The following is a 20,398-nucleotide window of genomic DNA, read 5'->3' as shown; positions in this document are numbered from 1 at the left end:
TGCCTGGTTGCCAGTTGTAGGCAGCTGTTAGAGTAGTGTCCAAGGCAACTAACCCTTTTCCCTTGGTCTAGAACAAGTCCTGTTTCTGTTACATGCAGTATGAGTTCTAAGCACAGTATATGACATTTTTGTTCATTCATGATTTTTGTTTGTAGGTAAATGCACTGCTCCTTGCAAACTGATGCCAGTGCAATGGAAATCAGCAGCTAATCTTCCTGTGTGCCCAGAAGATCCAACAAAATTCAAATGGATACCCACACAGTGGACAGGCCTCCTTTTCTAGTAGTTGTCAGGGGCGGCTCATGCTATAGGACTGCAGGACTGCAGCCCTCCCACCTCTGTAGAAAAACAAAAAGCTAAAAATAAAAAATGAAAAAGAAAACATCTGTAAATTAAAATAAAAAAACAAAAGTACACATCGGAACACTGCGCATGTGCACACGCACTCAGACTGCTTTGATGGCAGTCTGGATAGAGGGGAAGGCAGAGATGCCCCTCAGATACCCAGAAGTTTGTGCTGTGATGACTGCACACAGACACAACTTCAGACTGCTTTGACAGCAGTCTGGATAAAGGGAAAAGCAGAGATGCCCCTCAGATGCCCAGAAGTCTGTGTGGTAATGACCACACAGAACAGAGCAACTTTGGACTGCAGCATCTGCAGTCTGAGCCAGTCAGGAGGTATGTTTCTGCAGGCTGGACCAATCAGGCTGTCAGAGGCAGGACTAGGACTGTACTGTGTGTGCGCACGGTACTGGATACTTGCACTTTCAGACCACATTGTAGTTATATCTGGGGACTTGTATTTCATGAGCACTGGATTTGCTTGCATTTCACATTGGATTTATGCATCTGGGGGGACTTGTGTTTTGTGACTTTCATTCACATTAGATATACTGTCATTCAGCAGGTGTGTGTGTGTGTGTATGTGTGTGTGTGTGTGTGTGTGTGTGTGTGTGTGTGTGTGTGTGTGTGTGTGTGTGTGTGTGTGTGTGTGTGTGTGTGTGTGTATTGCCCCAGTTGCTATAAACTGGTGGCTAGAGAGAACTCATGGTGGGTAAAGAATGCGTCAGGCTTGAGCCCTGCACCTTAGTTGCAGGTGGCAGGGGCCTGAATTCCCTACCCACCACTTGTAAAACATTTGCAGATTTTTGCCTCATATTTGTCCTGTTCCTCATAAAATCTGTGGTTGCTGTATTTTTGTTGCACAGTGGTGCAGTTAGTGGTGCAGGAGTAGCATTGTTGCCTGACAGTTACAGCTTATTTGGTTTGATTCTTGGCTGGGGTGCCTTCTGTGTGGAGTTTGCATGTCCACTCATCTTACAAAGACGTGTCTGGAGGGTTTCTCCCTGGGCCTGTGCTGAAAATTGGCTTTTGTTCCAACTTTCCTGGTTAACAAATGTTAAATAAATAAAAATGACAAGACATTTGAATTTCAGACTTCATATTCTTCAGAAAGTACACAGTAACACAAAACCTTTTATTCTAGCAATTTTCGAAGTTTATAAGATTGATATTTGAAATTTGTCCCTATTATGTGGACTGTATTCCCCTATTATTGGCACCGTCCAGGTTTTTTGTGCTAAACTTGAGCGCTATGGCGAGAACTGAATTCACTGAATATGTTTGTGGGCTGTATTCCCCCATTACTGGCTTTGTCCAGGTGTTTTTTGCTAAGAGGTTGAGAGCTATGATGAGAACTGAATTTACTAGGTACAGTGGTGCAGCGGTTAACATTGTTGCTTCACAGCAAGAGGTTTTCCGGTTCAATTCTCAGCTGGGGTGCCTTCTGTGTGGAGTTTGCATGTTTCTCCCTGTGTTTGTGTGGGTTTCCTCCAGTTTCCTCCCACATTCCAAAAATATGTGATTGGAGCATTTCTCCCTGGGCCTCCACTGAAAATAGGCTCTGTGGAACCCTGTCAGACTTTTCCGGTCAATAAATGTTAAATAAAAATAAAATAAATACTAAATGGTAGCCATTTAAGTTTGTCTTCCTCTCTTTCACAAAACAGCTGGTTTGGCATAGTGGTATGTTGCTCTGACTGTTTTGCACAGAGTCTTGGGTCCAATGCTTGGCAATGAAATGTATGGTGGCAACACGGCATTTTATTCTAGCAACCTTCCAACATTATACAAGCAATATTTAATGTGTCCCTGGTTTTGCGGCTTTTGTCCCCCCCCCTCATAAATGTTGGCTTTTTCCAGATTTCTTGTGCTGCAAAGTTCAGAGATACAGCTGAGTGTCAAGTAGATTTTATAAGGAGCTGAGAGCTGCAGGGAAATAAAAGTTTAGTGCTGCTTATGCTGAATCTACTTGCATTGTTAATAGCACAACAGGTAATGTACTTGCTTTTGATGGAGAAGGCTGTGGGTTCTACTCCCACTGTTGGTAGATGCATTGCTGATACTGTACTGTGTTGGAAAGGGGGGTGGATGCTACAGTCCTTTTTGGCGAAGATACCTAATAACTATGAACCTGCCATCCATTCCCTATTGCAATATTACTAGCTTATTATTTTTTTAATGCAACATAGGCAATTTATTCCTCAAGGGCAACAGGCACTTTATTTGTAGATGAAACAATGAAATATAAAGTTGTTTGCTAGCAGCAACCTCTTCATTAGTTACAGATTTCTTTAATGTGGAATTATTTAGATGACTTTTACTACACCAGAGATTGTGCATATTTACTGATACTGGTGGACTGTAGAAGTTTGAGTAGACTTTTATGATGGAAATGTTCTGAATTGGGCAGTTTTGTCATTATTGGTGCATGCATTTTGTTTCATTGTTTACTGGAAAAATGTTCAAAACAATAAATTTAAAACGCCCTCTAACAACCGTACTGTAGTGTACAAGGAATATAAGTTAATACAATAAGGAAGGTGTATCAAAGAGCACATGTATGTTTCGTGTGCAAGGGGCCTATTATTTGAAAACAGCCCAAAGTTAATCTTTATCTGCCACTGGCAAAATGTATTTTCTTTGAATGTGGGTTTCAGTGTTGTTTCAATGAATGTGAGTTTCAAGGCCAGAGAAGGTCTAATGCTAAGTCTATTTTCATTGTGAGACTGCATTGCTTTGTTTAGCAGATATTTATTAGTATTTGTGCTGTAAAATGCAAACTAAAACTTTCAAATGAAATCCAAATCATTGCAGAAGTAAAGCATTATGCACATTACAGTGTTTATGGTAAATGGAGTGAAATAACCAAGGAATGGGACATTGGAATGGCTGCAGGGGGAGGCTCCATTCAACCATGATTTTTGTGAGGGGGGAAGGGCAGCAAACTCAGACAGCCACGGCTGAACTATACCTCTCAACTGTCCAGATTTTTGCAGAATGAATAGATTTTTGCTTCTTATTTTTGGTTTGTTCCTCATAAAATGTGTGTTTTGTGGCAAATCATTTAGGAATGAAGTCACTAAATAATGACAGACATTAAGTTACAGACGTCATAACCTTCAGAAAAATGCATGCAAAAGCAAGACTTGTCATTCTATCAACTGTCTGAAGTTTATACAAGAGCAATTTTTAGTATTGTTTGTATGTTCCCCCAATATATTTGGCCTTGTCCAGATTTCCTGCATTAAGAGGTTGAGAGGTACGTGCAAATAAATTGCTTTATAGAATTAGGAATATCCAAACCTCTCAACTGTCCCCAATTTTGGCTCAAAATGTTGCTCTCCCCCTAATAAGCACTCCACAAAATAGCAATTTTGGAAGAAAATGTGGAGGGTTTACAATTATAAATAACTGTAATGATCAGAGTTATAGATTACTTTTATTTCATAAATGCATGTAGATTCTCAAATTTTGTCAGCTGCTCCAGTTAACAGTACTAATATTAAAAAGGTGTCCCTTCTTTGATAGGTTGTCAGCTGTATTGTGTGGCAATTTTATATTTCTGCATCACATTTTTGGTCCTTTTTTCATAAAATTGTGTTTTTCTGGCAAATTAGTGGCAAATCATTAAAGTCTGAAGTTGGAAAATAATGGCAGATATTTGAGTTTCAGATTTCATACCCTTCAGATAATTCATACTAATGCAAGACCTACTACTATTCTATTATCTTTCTAAGTTTATAAGAGCAATATTTAAAAATTGTCCTTATTTTTGGGCCTGTGTCCCACTTCTATGTATGGCTTTGTCCATATTTCTTGCTCTGAGGTTGAGCGGTATGAGTGTCACAGCCATCACCGTCAGCCAGATACATTTTAAATTGTGACATACTAGTTGCACCCCACTCCCCCATGTAGTGACACTTGATATGTCCAAGCAAGGCAAGGAGCAGTTATGCAGTGTAAGTTTGCAGAGTATTTCCACATCCAAGGTAGATACAAGTATGGCAGTGGCTTTTCATCTGTCCTTGATTTTGCATAATGTTCTGGTTTTCTGTCATATTTTTATACTGTTGATTTATGCTTCTTATTATTCAGAAAATGCATGCTGTCGCAGTGTCCTGTTGCTTTGTGTTTAAGTAGCAATGCTTATGACCATCAGGTAAGCTTGTCGGAGATTGTAAGATGCAAGTAAGGTTTAATAAGCATACTGTTAAAGAATTACCAACATTGAAAGCCTTTTTTGTTGTTGCCATGCAGAGAATATTTACATAACTAGATAATGTATAAGCCTTAGGTATTGAAATGCATATGACAGTATTTATAATAAAGGACAGTATTACAGTATTTTCAGAAGTTCATTACATTTGTTGGAGACTTGTAGTCATCTTTGCAGGCTTTACCCGTAAACTAAACAGAATGCCAATCTATCATGTGTGGTCCATAACTTGTGCAGTAATCCTTTAAGCAATGTATCTTGAGCTTGTTTCATATTTGCTGTTCATTTTTTACTTTGATCATGTCTTCCCCATGAAACAAATAGATTGTTGCCAGGCAGCAGGTCTTTTTTGGATAAGAAACATTTTTACAAGTGGGGGTATCACAGAGATTGCTACTTTCAGCATGTTATTTGGTAATTTTATAAAGCTGAATATAAATTATAATTTGAACTGCAGTGCAAGGAGAAGTGGTTTGAGTTTAGTGCTGCTTGTTTTTTTTTATACTTGATTTTGACTGGCATTCCAGTAATGTATTTAAAAAGTAATTTATTTTTTCATGCCTCACAACCTTTGTGTTTCCATCTAGATATTAAGTAAGCTGTCATGTAGCCAATGCATTGAAACATTTTTTCTTCTATACTTCATTATGTCTTGATTGGACTCTCATAATGACGGTTTGGCACTCAGGGCAGCATATGTAATTAAAGTTCCAGTTGTTGTGGCTTTGAGCATAGCTCCACCCCTTTCTAGTTGGCCACACCCCTTCCCATTGGCCCCACCCATTCAGCTGTCTCCTGCAACACTCCTTTAATTTGAAGTCACCAGCTGCTACTGATAGTTGTTCAATGAAAATCAAGAATAAACAAAGAAACATTTTTCAGAAACCATGATACAGATTTATTAAATATCAACAGCAGTATTTTTGCATCGAACAAAATACTTTAATGGACTATCGGGCTGTTGAAATATCTGTCCATATATCGGGAAATGAAACATGATCACATGACTTCACAGTCCAATAAAATCATGAATGCATTAATACATTTGCCTTTCATTATATCAATTTTAAAAGATCAGATATGGAAGAAAAAGTATATAATGTGCAAATGTCATCTGACTTATCAGACAGTTTCTGTATGTCATATGTATAATGGCTTAGTGGTTATGTTTAATCTCTTCTCACCGTAAGTTTAACATGAGTTTATTCTTTAGTTGATTTTATTCCTTCTGTAAATTCCCTACAGTGAAGGACGAATATTTATTCAGGCATTACAAAACCCTCACAAAAAACATTGTGATCTAGGCTGTTTTTTAAAACTTCAATGCTCTTCTTTTAGAATGTTACTTTAAGTACCTTTATGCAATTGTATTCCTGTGATTGCTATTTTGTAGTATGTTGCTATGGGACCCAGTGCAGGTACACATATGATAAAATTCTGTTGCAAATTGAAGGTTTCCTGCTAAATGCAGCCACTTATATATTATAGTTAACTCTTCTACTGGGCTGCCTGTTAAAATGTTGGCATTCATAAAACAGAATGTACCCACAAGAAAAAAAGGATAGTAATCCCAAGAGAAGAGCAAATCTTGAACATCACGCTTCTGTTTTAAACCTCTTTTTTTTGTAAAGGAGGCAGGTCCCCCCCCCCCCTGCACCCCTAATGTGAGGACAAGCCCCCATACCACTGGACCTTATCTATACCAACTCAGAGAATGCCATAACTCAGAGAAAATGGAATATTCCAGGAAATGGCCATATCAGATTTTTATATATAATTTTTTTCAGTTATTTGGTCTTCATGTTTCAGGACTGTTTATAGCAGGTCCTGACATTTCATATGGTTACCTTTCCATTGCCTGCTTTGTGAAATCCTTAAGTTTTTAATGCTGCTAGAAAAATTTGCTAAAATTTTCACTAATTAATTTTAATTAAATTATTGCATTTGATGCTCTTTTGTTTACTATGTCTGCAGAAGGCTTATTTAGGGTACTATGCTGCATATTTGCAAGTGCTGTATAATCAAACTTTACATCACAACTGCTCAGCTTTCAAAAAATGTAAAGAATTTGCTATGAATTCAGAATATAACTGTAAATACTACAACTTGCTATAACATAAATGCATTTAATATCCTGCCCTCCATGACACCACTGCTACTTGTGTATACAGTTTCTGAAAGTGTTATATACCTTTGAGTAAAAATAATTCTTCAAGATCATGCAGTCTTAAAATTAGTATGTCTAAAGATGTAGCCACACTTCTGAGTGTCACACACTTGGACTGTGATGTTCTGCCTTGCTTCTGTCTCCATCATATAATTTTATTATGTCAAGTATTAGATCTCCCCACCAAATGCATCTTCTCTGAGAGGTCTTAAAAGGAGAACTTATACTGCAGTCTTTTTTTTTTTGTGAAGGCCTTAAGCTTGTAAATCTTACTATCAATAATTTTTATTAATGAACTTTTGTTAAGACTTCATTTTATTCTAGTGCTTGACCTTGTATGCTAAACAACAACTTTTCTCCATCATTTGACTCTTATTCTCAGACTTAAAGTTTACAGCATTGTGGACTGAAAATAAAATACTATAGTTGTCTCCACATCCATATCATCCTACTCTTTTATTTATAAGAATATATTTTCTCCTTGCCTTTAAACCACTTCAGTTTATTTCCTTTATTTACCCACTTTTTTCACAAACATGCACATGGCCACCTTTCTTTACATGCTTGGATTGCTTTACATTATCTGTATTCTCCTTCCTCGTTACATTCTGAAACACCAAATTAAAACGTAACCAGGTACTTCTTTGATTAGAATGACATGGGGTCATACTCCAAGTTAGATTGCTAACTCTGTTTTCCTGATCTAATTACAGTAAATGTGGCAATTTGGCTTCTTGTTTTAATGTAATGTAACTCTTCTTCCCAGGCCACTGCTGAAAATAGACACACTTAGTAAGATCCCCTGTTCATCAAATATAGATAAAAAAATAAGTAAGAATTCAGATGAAGAATTAGAATGAAAAAAATGAAACTAAAACAGAGGCCCACAGAAACTGTGTTTGCTTTCTGTCTCTGTTGTTAGTTCTGTTCATGGTGTTAGGAGATAAACTATTCTTTCCTGAGTAGGAAAGAAATTCTATAAGAATGAGTGTGATTTTAATTCAGGTCATTAAACTGGTAAAGGTTCATAGGTTCATAGATTAGTACTAGGTTTGTCATGAACCCTGTTTAGTCAGGAGCCAGGACCGATGCCACAACAGTAAGGGTAATTATTATATGTGTGAGAACATCTTCAACTAGTTAATCTACCAACATGTTTTTTTTTTTGTAAAAAAAAAAAAAAAAAAAAAAAAAAAAGCAGCATAGTAAACCAAACTGCCATTATGTGCATGGCCCAAACCAAGAAATCAAAATACCTGCACAGGACCGGATCTACTAGAAGGACTCAACCACATTCAAATTAGTCCCTTTTCATGTCCAACCATCCACCAAGAAACATTCCTTGACCCATATACGTTTATTAATAAAAACAAACTACCAAGAAACCAAAATACCTGCAAAGGAGCAGATCTAATAGAACAACTCACCACATTCAAATTAGTCCCTTTTCATATCCAATCATCCACCAAGAAAATTTCATTGACCCATGTACTTTTTTTAGTAAAACAAACAACCACACAGAATCAGTCATGTGTTTTCATTCCACACAAAGAGATTACAGTATGCATTCCATGAGTTAGATTATTCTTTATTCTGTTTTAATTATTGTACTGTATTATTTCTGTTTGTGTTTAATTTTTGGGTCACTATACCTTTAAGCCAGCAATGCCTTTAGACAGAGAAAGTTTAAATTCAGTCGATTCATGCACACACCATCAGTTCTGAAGAACATCTTCATAAAACAGCTTCATTCCTACCTCTACCAAAACAGGAAATGCAATTGCACTCCTCAGCCTTTACGTCTGAAGCTATCCTCCCACTTCTCTCCTGGCTAACCTCACTTACCTACCTAACCTCTTTAATATACTCAGCTCATATTCTTAATTAATACTTCCTGATTTCTTGCCTACACCAGGATTTTTCCCCTTGAATATTTGGGATTTTTTCTTTTACTTCTCAGTCTCTGATTACTGTCATTTGTAATACAACAGTCTATGAAACTTTTATTGTTACTTTTTATTCAAATTTTTTATGTAATTTCTTTTATAAATTGTATGTAACTGTATGTAACTAAACACATGGAGTTTTTCTCCCCGGGCCTCCACTGAAAACGGGCCCCCAAGCCCAGTGGACCTCCCCAGTAATCAAACTGAAATAAATAAATAAATAAGTCCTGCCATTGTGTGGGATGAAAGTGCTTGACTGATTCTGTTTATTTGTTTGTTTTTATTAATAAAAGTATATATGTCAGTAAATGTTTCTTTATGGATGGATGAACATAAGAAGGACTTATATGAACACAGTCAGTCCTTCTAGGAGATCTGATCCAGTGCAGCTATTTTGGTTAAAAAAGCAGCATACCCAGAAGAAAATCTATACCAACAGTAAACAGTGGTCAGAATCGACCTACAGACTCATTTGCCCCGGGAAAAGTTTATGCAATGTGGATTTCAAAGATTGCTTTCATATTAATGCAATGGCAATGAATAATTGACAGAAATAAAAACAAGATTACCAGACTGAATCATGGTTACACATTGCCAGCTAAATGCTGCATTAAAGAAGAAATGCAGAATTCAGATCTGACAATCAGTACTGTCTCACTGTTGCATTAATTGCATATATAAAGTGCAAAGATGTTCTTCGTGTTTCACTGTTGCAGTCATTACATTTGGGTTATCTGCTTGCAGTAGCCCTCAGTCAGCCTGATTAACAAAGTCTTGGATCCTGCTTCAGATGCTGTCCCTTCTTCCATGATGTCAGGTTGTTAGGGGTGTAAAACAAGCAGCTGACGCCATTACATCAGTCTTTCTTGCCATGCAGTGCCTGAAGCAGAAGCAATTCGCAAGTGCCGGTCGACCGACTCCTGAAGATTTTGTTTTTGAGTTTTATAACCGAAGTCTTCAGCTAAGTACCCCGTTGGGGAAACTTTTTCTTGCTCCTTACTGATGTCAGTAAAAGTTAATAATTGCATTACTTGTGGAAAGCAAATACCTCACAAAGATTTTCATTTTTACTGTATTCCTTGCCTGGGCCCTGACCACGGTGTACCTTGCTGTCGGTTTTGTGCTTTATTTAATCAGCGCACTATCCGTCGTTGGTATATTTTCGCCTCTAAATATTTCGGTTCTTGGTTTAATTATCCAGAAATGTCGTCCGTTAGCCATCTGACTCAAGTATTCCGAAAAAAAACACAAAGATAAAATCAGAGACAGGCCGCCTAGGTCCAAAGCTGCCGACAATGCTTCTCCTAAGTCAGTCGCCAGTTCACTGGTACTCAGTGAGGCACTTTTGCAGCCCCTGATACCTGCTATTTCTGATTCGCAGACCTCTACTGAGACCCATTCGGAGTCCTGTATGCCGCGAGATGCTTCAACTGTGGAACCTGCAGATGTCTCTACCTTAGATGGGTCCGGAGCCGCTGTGCAGGCACCGGCTTCTGAGGGTGTATTCAGGCCTATGGAATTGCATATTAAACCGATGACTCCTTCTTCATTTAGGCCTAAATCTCGAACTATGCATAAGAAACTGATGCCCAGGCCGAATGCTCAGGTCTCTACGCCTAAAAATCAAATGATAAGAATGGCTGAAGATCTTATAACTTTAATCAGGGGAAGCCAACCTCCCCCTTTTAAGAGACATAGGACTGAAGTTGTTTATGAATCTTCTGACCAGGATTCTGATTTTTCTGATTCTTCTGATGATCTGGATTTGCCCTTATCTACTTATGAGGATTCTGATGCAGAGGACTCTATTCCCTCTGCTTCCTCTCCAGAGGATTCTTCTTTTGGTGAAACCTTACATACTCTAAGGGAGCAGTTCCACTGGGAAAGCCAGGATTTTTCTGATTCAAACAAGAGGCTTAAGGATTTCTTACTCCTGCCTCAGCATAAGCCTTTAGTATACCTCCTGTACTAGACATTATTGATGATGCCTTTTCAGAATCTTGTTTGGCCCCTGATTCTTTGCCTCCTACTCCCAAGAAAACCTGACATATATTACAGGGTTCCTGATTCACACAAGTTTGTTTTTAAAAATCCTATTGTGGATCCAGAGACTATTTCACTGTGACCCAAGGGCATTAAGGCTTCTTCTACTAAAAATCCTACCCCTTCTGATAGAGACTCCAGGGCACTGGGATAAATGGGGTAAGAAGGTTTACACTTCTGCAACCTTGGCCATTAGGGCTTTAAATTGCCAGTTTCATATGTTAAAGTATCAACAACATGTTATTGGGTTGCTTAAACAGAAAATGATGTTGATTCCTGACTGTGCTGAAAATAAAGAATTACAGGATTTAATGCCTTCTGCTGTGCAGGTTGGTAAACATACTTTGCAATGTGGATTCGATTCATTAGAGGCCTCTTGCAGGGTTGCTGTTACTGAGTCTGTGCTCAGAAGGCATGTTTGGCTTAAGGAGCAATCTTTGCCTGATCATGTTAAAGCTAAACTGTTGGATGCTCCCTTAAATCAGGACCACCTGTTTGGCAACAAAGCTGAGGAAGTTCTTAAAAAGATGGAAGATAAAGCTAAATCTATGCAAATTGGTAAAGATTTCTTGCAAGTTCAGCCTTCTGGATTTAGTAGGCATTGGCCCTGTAAGAATTGGTCCTTTCCAGTCCCTTCTAGGTCTTCTCAAGCCAAACCCAGACACAGCAGAAACCCCAGATTTCAGTCCCAGGGGACACAGAAGACTAAGCAGTGGGGAATTTCCGCACCCAAATCTGGGAGTAGTAAGACTTTCCCCTGTGCAAAAATGTCTCAATGACTTGTTTTTAAAACTTCCAAGCACTTCCCAACTGAATGCTCCTTTAGCCGGAAAGATTGGTCTGCAGGCCAGAAACTGGGAACTCATTACCCAGGACAAATGGGTTTTAAATATAGTGTCCCAAGGATACAGATTTCACTTCCACACATTACCAACACCAAGCGGGTGGCAAGATCTACCCCCAAATTAGTGGGCAGAGGCCCAAAATCAAGTTCACTCTCTCTTAAGCATGGGGGCTATTCAGTCGGTACCAAAAGAGAAAAAGGGAAAAGGTTTCTATTCGGGACTTTACCTGGTACCCAGAAAAGGCAATACATGGTGTCCTGTCCTGGACCTTTTTACTCTAAACACCTTTCTGATGATTCCAAAATACAAAATGCTGACTCTTCACCAGCTGCTTCCTGTGCTAGGCAAAGATGCATGGTTGACAACACTAGACTTAAATGAAGCATACCTGCATATCCCTATCAGGGAGTCTTGCAGAAGATACCTATGCTTCAAAGCAGGCTACATGCACTATCAGTTCTCTGCACTGCCCTTTGGCTTATCTACTGCACCCAGGGTTTCACAAAGGGCCTAGCTCCAGTCATTGCATTTTGCAGGCAAAGAAATATTCAAATATATCCATACCTGGGCGATTGTCTAATTCAGGCAGAAAGCCAGAACATACTTTTGTATCATCTGGTCTTTGTTCAAAGGGTGCTGACTTGTCTGGGGTACACCATAAACAAAAGGAAATCACACCTGGTACACTGTCAACAATTATATTCCTGGGAGCAAGCTTGACTACAACTTCCCAGATGGCTTTTCTCACACCAAAGAAACGGATTCATTTGACAACCTACTTCAAACAAGCGGCCACAAAAACCCAGCTATCTGCAAAGCAAATACTGCAAGCCTTGGGGTTCATGGCCTCCTGCATTCTTCTAATTCCATATGCAAGGCTGCATATGAGGAAACTACAATGGTATCTCAAAAGCTTATGGTGTCAACATTCACAGGGTCTAGAAGCAATGATTCCTATCATACCTTGCCTATGCCTAGAGTTCCTTTGTGGGCAGAGGCCTGCCACCAAAACAGGGAACTACCATTCACACTACCCCCTGCTGCCCAAACCTTAACAACAGGTGCATCAGACTATGCATGGGGGGCTCACCTGACACTGAAGTGCATTCAGGGCAAATGGAACCAAGTCAATTGCACCTGCACATAAATCAAAAGGAAATGTTAGCTGTACAGAATGCTCTGACAGCCTTCAAGGACCACATTCTTCCAGGACAATTAATGGTAAAGACAGACAACACCACTGTCATGTGATACATAAACAAGCAGGGGGGTACACATTATTACCCCCTCTGCAGACTAGCCATGGCATTGTGAAACACAGCCTTGAGCTACCAAGTGAATCTACAAGCTCAATTTCTGGCAGGAAAACTAAATACACTGGCAGACGGACTAAGCAGAAACCTCATGGACCCTCACAAGTGGAAACTGGAACCAAGGATTTTTAACATGTTAACAAGCAAGTGGAGAGCCCAGATATAGACCTGTTTGCCTCCCCCCAGAACCATCAATTGGACAAATTTTGCTCAAGGATTCCCCACAAGCTAGCTTGGAAAGTGGATGCTCTGTCCTTCAGCTGGAAAAACCTATCAGTTTATGCTTTTCCTTCTCTGCCTCTGCTCTCCAAGGTACTACTAAAGATCAAACAGGACAAGCCAAGGACAATTTTAATTGCACCAGACTGGCCTCGCCAACACTGGTACCCCCTCTTGCACAGTGTGTCATGCTTGGCCCCATGGCACCTGCCTCAGACTCCTTCCCTGTTGTCTCAGCAAGAGAACCAGATTCTGCACCCTCAGCTGCAAACCCTGAACATAGCAGCCTGGCTAATTACCTAATCTCTCCTTTATCATCCCTCAGTAAATCAGTGATGGATATCATTTTAGAAGCAAGGAGGCCTAGTACTAGAAAATCTTATGCTGCAAAATGGAAAAGATTTTGTGCCTGGAATCAGTCTCAAGGGATGAGTGCAGCAGTGCCCAATTTACCTCATATTCTACAATACTTGACTGAGATGCTTCATAAGGACTTGTCCTTTTCCTCCATCAAAATTCATGCCTCAGCCATTTCAGTTCATTACAGCACAGAGCCTCCTCTCGTCTCTCACCCACTGCTCAAGCGTTTCCTCAGAGGGGCCAAAAATTTAAGGCCACCCAGGAGAGCTCCAACTCCAGCCTGGGACCTTAACTTTGTCTTAGAGAAACTCACTCTTCCTCCTTTCGAGCCAGCTGCTACTGCAGATTTAAAATTCCTTTCCCGGAAAACAGCTTTTCTTTTAACAATCACTTCTGCAAGAAGGGTATCTGAATTACAGGCCCTTATGGCAGTGGAGCCTTTCATCACCTTTCATGCGGACTGGGTGTCCCTCAGAACCAATCCCTCCTTCATGCCCAAGGTGGTATCCAGTGTGGCTCTTAATCAGTCCATTCATTTGCCTACCTTCTTTCTTAACCCACAGGACAAAAGGGAAGGATACTGCACTCCTTAGATGTGTGCAGACAACTTAGATTTTACTTGGACAGGACTAAACCTCAAAGGAAATCTGAACAACTGCTGGTGGCATTTGCTGCAGGGACAGAGGGGAAAGCTATTTCAAAGCAAACCATTTCAAAATGGATAGGCCACTACATTCATTTCTGCTATAAGAACCATGGAAAACCTATCCCGCAGGGCATCAGACCCCATTCAACCAGGGCTGCATCTACCTCCACAGCCTTTCTCAGTGGCATTCCTACCAGGGACATCCTAGAAGCTGCTACCTGGAGCTCTCTACATACTTTCACCAAGCATTATCATTTGCCAATTTTCTATAAATCCAGAGCTGGCTTTGCCACTGTAGTCTTGCAGGGTCTTATAGCTGGTCGTAATTCTATTTAAATTCCTCCTCCCAACCTTAGCTTTGGGAATCTACCCAAATGTAATGACTGCAACAGTGAAACATGAAGAACATAGTACAGTTGTGTACACTTACCATAAATGTAGATGTTCGAGTGTATTCACTATTGCAGTCCTGGTTACCCTCCCTGCAGCCCCCTTTCTTCTTTTGGCTATACATCTACTCTCCCTTACTATGCTCTAAAAGCTTTTTGGTGTATTTGCTTTTTTATTGGAGGTATATCCTTGTAATTATAGATTTAATTGCTTCCCATTGGGGGGCACCAGACATCTGGGGCAAGAAAAACTGATTTAATGGAGTTGGCTGCATGTTTTATACCCCTGATGACCTGACGTCATGGAAGAATGGACAGCATCCGACGCAAGACCCAAGACTTTGTTAATCAGGCCGAATGAGGGCTACTGGAAGCAGATAACCCAAATGTAATGACTGCAACAGTGAATAGACTCAAACATCTACATTTATGGTAAGTGTACACAACTGTACTTTTTTATCTGTGGGTATGAACAGTAAACCTAAATAAGATAGCATTGTGGTAGGTTAATTAATGTATTCCTGTTGTATGACATATGAAACTGAAATAGTATATACAGCTCTTTGCTATAGCAACATTTATAGACTGTATGTATGATAAATTCTAGGAAAGTTCAGAGAGTTCACCTGAAGTTCACTGTCACATTATGTTTATCATGGAAAAGTCAGACAACTGCAAATGCAGAAAGATAAACACATTCTCAGCACTTCCTTTCGCACTTAGTTATAAAGAGATATTATGTTTCAGGAAGGACAGCAGTTGAGTGTATTAGTCCTGAGGCTGCCAAATTTCTACCCTAGCAGTTATTATGAAATGAAAATGGTCAAAATGTCTGGCATGCAGTAATCAACAATGAATAGCTCACCTCCCCTGTGATTTATTGACTCATACATCTTCAAGGAATGTTTGGCCACTGATCTATAAACCAAAATATTACTTTAATATAACAAACCCCCCCAAGGTGTGTTTTCGAAGAAGGTAAGCCACCAGAACCTTCATGTGGGAGCTTTACCACCCCCACACCTCCTTACATAATTCCACAGTTAACTATGGGGCAAAGGGAAATTCTGAATTAAAGGACATAGTAGTCACTCACTCACAGCAGTCTTGCCATTACTAAATTAATGCAACAACAGCAATCATGAATTTGTACTTGAACTAAACACTCCCACTAACTGCCTAAGCAAACAGAAAGAGCAAAATCATAATTCCCAAATCATGCAAAATACTTTCACTAATTGTTGCACTGATCCAAACCATAGCAAAATATGATAAACTGAGAAAAGTACTCCTCAAACCACAGAAACACAGATTTCACAAAAAGGCTGACCTAAAACCTCACATGTCAAATTACTTCAAAACCTTTCAACAAGCTAAAAAGTAATATTGATAAAACGTGACAGAAAAATCAAAACATACCCCCACACTCGCACAAAAAAAAAAAAAGACATCTTGACAAAGTGTTGGGAAACTATACATCTTACATGGACATTACACATGCAAAGAGCAAATAGGCAGATGCAATAATCTGAGTAGGTGCTTAATATTTTGTAGCACATTTAGTTGTAATATTAAGAAACTATTTGTCATAAACATTAGCAGCTGGTAGAAAAAAAGGAGAATGATAGAAATAAAGCCTCAGTTGATACACTGAATGGCTGGTGACCCGGGAATTAAAAACTATGTACAGCCCAATATTACTGCAAAGGTTGTGTCAGGCAGTTTGAGAAATAAAGATGCAAGCAGACACTTCATACTGACAGGAGTCACAGGCTCTTATGGCTTGCTATTGATATAAAAAATACAAAGGACTGTGTACATTTTGTTGATTGAATTAGCTGAGTTTTACCCATGTTGAGAAGATTTAGCTTTTACTTCCCAGTTAGGGTTGCCACCTTTTCAAATGCCCAAAGTGGGACATTTTTGGTACAAATGTCAGATTTTGCAGGCTGAAACGTACTCACAGCCAGTACAAAGGACAGAACTTACTTTTTTGCCTAAATAAAAGCTTATTCTTGTAGCATTTTAGTTGCTTATTCTGTTTCTTATAACACTTAGGTGTTTCAGATACAGAATAACTGTTTTATGCAACTATCACATAAAATATAGGAAATAAGTTTGTCCTAAAATCTCAGGACATTTGCCATTTTTACAGTTTTTTTGCAAGACACAACTGCCCAAAGAGGGACTGTCCCTCTCAAAGTGGGACAGGTGGTAACCCTATTCCTAGTAAAACTGCAGAGGAAATGGGGGACTGTATAGTAAGTCAGAACCTGCAATATCACAGATTACCTTAGTGCAAGGTATAGCAAGCTTTAGGCAGGAAGGGTACAGGGATAGGAAGTGCAGTTGGACAAATTTTCCCTGATGTTAACACTACATTTTTGGATTTTGCTTTTTCATGTTTGACTTTGGTTTATTGCTCTAAGTATTGGCACTCAAAAACTGGGTCTCACATTTCTGACAGGGAGTAAGGCTTCACAGTGATGATAAATGAAAGACAATTCTCAGTACATTTATAGAGAAAAGATGCAGAGAAAACTTGCATGTAAGACATTTTTGAATAAAGATTCAAGCTGTGACAGTGCTAATCATTCATAACAGGTATAAGAGAAGTACAATAAAATGGCCTTTACATGTGGTATAAATGGTGAAATGGGGTGAGGAGGCTGGTTTAATAATGCCTTTTGTTGCTGTTGTCTGTAATCATTTAAGATGTACAAGGCCCAGGTGTCAGCATGCAGGCAAACGCAGACCCTGATCCTGCTTATTTCCTGCCTGTGCTTCTGGGAGACCTACTATGTGGTTAGGAGGTTACCTGCAGTGTTCCAGCCATGACTGTACATTCTCCTGCTGCCAAGGTGATAGCCATCTGTACACTAAGATGCTGATTCATTTCAATGTCCATGTAAGAATCGTTTTCAATTTTAAGAAAAAGGACTTTGAAGTACTTTGGTTATTTGTTCATCTTTTTATTTCTTTATATATTTACATCCATTTAAGATAGCTTGAATCAAAGAGATGCAAAATATCTTTACTTCATTACTAACGGGAGTTATTATTTTGTCTCATTTTATGTGAAAGAAGTGGTTAACAATGTGAGGGAATCATACCTCTAAACCTCTTAGTGCCTGAAATCTGGACAAAGCCTGACATAATAGGGGGACAAAGGGCCAAAAATAGGGACACATTTTAAATATTGCTATTATAAACTAGAATTTGCTAGAATAATGGGATTTGTGTTAGCATACATTTTCTGAAGGATATGAAGTTTGAAACTCAAATGCATTTCATTATTTAGTGACTTTAATCCTTAGATCATCCCAGTGATTAGACCAAAAAATATGAGGCAAAAATCTGGGCATTCTACGAAAATCTGTAGAGTTGAGAGGTATGACAGGGAATGCATTCCCAGATCCTTGTGCAGTTTTAATGTCATCAATACATTGTTGCTAAACTGGATATTTAGCATTACTGTATCATTTTAACTTACAGTCATTATTATTTTAGAGAACATCTTACTATGTGCAGGGATACTTCTGACATTACAGAAGTGCATTAAGCAGTGCATAAAACAAGTTTTATCCAAACTTTTACCAAATGCTTATTTTTCATCTTACTTAAACAGTTTTAAGGAATCAACACCTACTTTGAACAGAACTGCCTCCTAGCCTCTCTGAAGGTGTCTAACCAAATGAAAGCTCTTTTATCTTCATTGATAGGATTTCCTGGTATCTCTTTAAAGGTTTTTAAATATCCCAAAGCAGCTCCAAGGAGCTTGTGCTACTTATGACCGAATCACCTAGAGTCATATTTTTACACTGTCGAGTAGCAAGTATAAAGCCATCTACAAAACGTTTTGCTCTCTGTTCCCTATTCCCAGGAGCGGCTCTCTGATTCTTACCATTTTCTTTAACTGACTGTACTGGGAGTTTGATAACCGTAATGCACATGAGGACAATATCCATTTTTTCCTAGTTCCTTTCACTGTCTTTACTGCCCTGGTGTCTGGATACTACTTTTAACCCATATGAATGCTTCATGGACTAGAAGATGTGGAAATGTATAATCCCACAGAACTGTTAATAGATAATCTAACCTCAGATGAGCAAATACTTTTTCAACATCTAAGTCAAACAACAGCTGTAGATTTCCTCACTATTAGAATAGTTTACTCACAATGATTCTTTTGTCTATTCTTGTCCAAATTATGCCTCCATTTTTCAAAGCCATAAATATCTGTGTGGATAATCTTAGGTAACATTGATTTTCACGCCTAGATCTGCATGAAGATATTGTGATGCACAATTAAAAGAGTTATTTGTATATTTTGCTTAAGATCACTGCTGCCCTGCAGCAATGTTACTGGTAATATACCATTTTTCACAATCAGCACTGCAACCATCCAACCATCCACAGCCCTTTTTCCCATTTTACACATGGGGTCAGGGTGTTACTTCACCAGTAAGAATGCATATCATTTAACTGTCAGTTAACTATCATCACAAACATCAATGCCTGTTTCATTCTGTACAATTTTACAAAAAGATGATATGGCAGTGTTGTATATCAAGGTATGGATGATGCTAAGATTTAATTATGTCCAACACTGTTCTGACATGAAACTTTAGCCCAAATGGTTGAAGACAGCAAAACATGTGAGAAGGTATGCAGTTTTCTCTTGAATTTCATGATGATGATGATTTATTGTATTGCCATTTCAGGTCTGATTGTTTTCAAAGAAATGTTTAAAGTGGTCCATTTTTAGCAGTTTTACAGGTCAGGTTGCCATTTATACTGTAATGACATGTATCAGTGTTGCATTGCAGAACCTTTTCTTTGGAATACCAGTCAAACTGATCTATTTTTTTATTCATGGCAGCACTGAGCTTTAATAATTTTACCCATTTGGTTCACAAGACCTGCTTTGAATGGTTCATGGCAGCTTATGACTATTTTCTTGAATAGCACAAGAATGCTGGTGCTTCTTGAGGAAACTTTTTCATTTGTTTTGTATGTGTTGGTGTAGGATATAAAGGGTTAGTTGAGTGTTTATACAGTTATCAAGCTATACATTTATTTTAGTCTTGAGGTGTGGGATTTATGATTTTTAGTATCTTCCTGCTTCATTTTTGTGAATTGCCATATAACATTTCATTTATTTAAGCTTTTCTGAATGTTCTACCTTCTTTATTTTATAATTTGGACATTGGTAATTGTGTGTACAATGTGGATTATAGAGAATAATCTACTGAATATGAGTGCATCAAAATCAACCCATTGATTCTGAAGTTCCTTAAAACTGGAGCAATTACACTACTAATGGGATTTTCCCTGTTAACCATTTCCCCCAGCCTGCATGCTTCACACAGTCGTAGCTTAAACATGTCAATTCAGAGCTCACAGAGTCTAGCAAAGTAGCACAAAACACCCCGGCACACATGGGACACCTTAGTATGTATTAGTCTTAAGATGATGAATTTACAGTTTGATGGGTTTGTTTTAATGAACTTCAAATTCAACTGTTTACACTTCTTAAAGACTATTTACATTGTATCAACAGTGTCTTATTACCTTCTGATGTAATTGTTTAAAGTGAAATACTTTATTTTTTTCTGTGTTAAATTATCTTGTCATTTCTTTTGTAGTTCCATTACTGTTTCATTATGACTAATTTAAATGTGTATTCTGGTTGTCATGTTATGTTTAACTTTTTTTTTAATTTTTTTTCAGGGTTTGATGTCATTTATTTTTCTTTATTGGCACTGAACCATGAGAAGAGTTTAAGTTTATGTACTTTGGAATCATTTCAATATAACTCCAGCTGTACAACTTCTTCTGGTGAGTTTCAGAATATTATAAAAAGCTTTTACAAATTGCTTAAGGCCCTCAAATGAAATATTTATTTC

General features: G+C 38.5%; 1 protein-coding gene across 2 annotated transcripts in view; it reads left to right on the top strand.

Moving 5' to 3' along the window:
• Window positions 1-20,398, top strand: part of CALCRL (calcitonin receptor like receptor) — a 932,649-nt gene that overhangs the window by 474,187 nt on the left and 438,064 nt on the right. For both annotated transcript variants that reach the window (XM_044075151.1, XM_044075152.1), the window contains exon 3: window positions 20,223-20,330. The gene's annotated coding sequence lies outside the window, so the exon portion shown is untranslated. The remainder of the gene's footprint in view (window positions 1-20,222; window positions 20,331-20,398) is intronic.

This window comes from Protopterus annectens, chromosome 6.part0 (assembly GCF_019279795.1).
Source record: "Protopterus annectens isolate FY-2018-M chromosome 6.part0, PAN1.0, whole genome shotgun sequence".
Lineage (NCBI taxonomy): Eukaryota > Metazoa > Chordata > Ceratodontiformes > Protopteridae > Protopterus > Protopterus annectens.
Note: the sequence above shows the minus strand (reverse complement) of the source record. Positions and strands in the feature narration are given on the sequence as shown.